Source organism: Agrilus planipennis, unplaced genomic scaffold (genome assembly GCF_000699045.2).
Source record: "Agrilus planipennis isolate EAB-ADULT unplaced genomic scaffold, Apla_2.0 scaffold142, whole genome shotgun sequence".
Taxonomy (NCBI): domain Eukaryota; kingdom Metazoa; phylum Arthropoda; class Insecta; order Coleoptera; family Buprestidae; genus Agrilus; species Agrilus planipennis.
The window spans coordinates 588,705-590,873 of record NW_020440123.1 but is presented as its reverse complement, the minus strand read 5'-3'; the positions used below and the strand labels follow the sequence as shown (position 1 = coordinate 590,873).

Below are 2,169 nucleotides of genomic sequence, written 5' to 3'. Positions count from 1 at the left end.
TATTTTTAAAAAATTATGACCGGTTATAGTAACTCTATCCTTACCAATCTAAAGAAAAAATAAAGGCAGCCAAAAATTATCGATTTCTGATCGTGCATATGTAGGTATCACAATTTTTGTTCTGTTTTAAATGTGTTTGTTTTGTGTCAGTTTATGTTTCCTTTCTTTTTTTTTTAAAATTTGGATCCAAAAATAGGAATGTTGTTTAGACTACGGTTTATATGACGTCCGCTTAGTATGACGGGTTTGTCACTTCCCATCATTGTGATTATAAGCGAATTCTACTGTATATATTTAAATATTATGTTGGTATTAATGAGTAATAAAAAGACCATTTTATTCCAAAATGAAATGGTTCTAATTATGCAGTAACATAGGACTAGTCCTGTTAATTAATCCGCAAAAATTAATAATTGACCAGCTATAATAAAATAAAAAAAGGAAACGTTTGATAATATTGCTGTGTAAATTCGATCCAATTGGTCAAGTATTTACAATTACGACTTATCTTTTGCATGAATCATGGTATACCATTTTTATTTCATGAGAATTAAAGTATGGCCAAATGGACAGTAACACTGTAAGACTAAAACTGATTTAAATACTGGATGATACAAATGCGGTGTCATATAACTAAGCATTTATGATTACAGAGTGAGATATATAAGCAGTAGTTTAAGTAGTAGTTAATGGTGTGATATAAAAAACAGCAACTTTTATATAAATAATCGTTTAAATAAATAAATTACTAGAAAATTTGTTACAGTTAAAACATTTTTTTACAAATCACTTTTGGTTATATACAACGTATATTTTTTGGTTGAATATTTACTCTGTTACAGCCTTTATCATTTATGAAGCAATATTTAAAAAGAAAAGTAACCATTGCCATATTTCTTTTTCTTTCAAGCGAAGGCGTCGAGTTCTTATTCTATTGCTTTACTTCAGCCCACACATGCACGTATTAGCACAATAGCAATTAACGGGTTAATAAGTTGGTTCCAAAAGCATGTGCAAGGCATGATTTTTTTAAGTCCCATTTCCTGTTAGCAGGTTAATATGTTGTCAATTACACGCCCACATCTGCATACACATACATAATTACATATTGTAGGTATATGTTATATTTCAATAAACTAGTTCGACCCATTCGATTAAAAATTGAAGCATTTCTCTTTTTTCCCAACAGAAATTGTGTTGTAAATCATAAATGTTTTGCAAGAAAATTATGGATATTATACTAGATCCAGTTTGGTGGGTTTACGGGTAGACTACTGACTACCAAACACCAGCTTAGAGTAAGTGAGAATGTACTAGAATGATTTGTAATGTTTTAACGTTGTCCTCAGCTAGCATGTTTTAGTATGTCTGCAATTGTTTTCGGGTAGAATGTTCTAGAATGTACCTAAACTAAGCGAGAAGAATCGAGAATGTTCCGGATAATTCGAAAACCTTTACACGATACGAATTTTCACCGTGTCGCCGTGTGTAGTTGATTTGCCCTACAACAAATCGCACGACGAAAAAACCGCCCTGACCATGTTTAAGTTTTTCATCAGAATTGAGACTATCAGACACAAATCGCGATTTCCATCAAAGTAGATCTTCATCAGTGACATAGACTTAAACGTTCTTATTAATTGGTTCATGTGAATATAAACTGACAGTTCGATTTCCTGACATGAGTAACATGCCCACAGTAATTATTGTGTTGTGTATTTGTAATTTGTTATGTTCTGGAAATAATACAAGAATGAAGATTGCAACGTCTAGTTTTAATCACAAGTCAACCAGATATACTACGTGAACTTATTATTTCCGAACGAGACTGTATGAATATTGAACAGAAACAACAAGACGCCTACCTGTCACATTATAATATATTACATACAGACGTATTATACGTAGACGGTATGAAGTGCAGAATGATTTTGCAAAAAGATTTTACATCATTTAATGCGATCAACATCATTAAAGACAGTACAACTGTAAGATTAGTATGCTTAGATTTGCAGATGATATAGCAGTATTAGCATCTAGCAAGGAGGAGTTAGAGATAGCTTTAAATAAAATGGAAGCGGTACTGACAGATCAGTACTGTATGAAAATAAATAAAAGTAAAACTAAAATACTGGTATGCAAGGGAAGAAAAAGTAGGGAAAGAGCGAA

General features: G+C 31.7%; 1 protein-coding gene across 2 annotated transcripts in view; it reads right to left on the bottom strand.

Moving 5' to 3' along the window:
* LOC108736806 (RNA-binding protein Musashi homolog 2-like) overlaps window positions 1-2,169 on the bottom strand; it is a 248,417-nt gene that overhangs the window by 156,995 nt on the left and 89,253 nt on the right. The gene's annotated exons all lie outside the window — the stretch shown is intronic.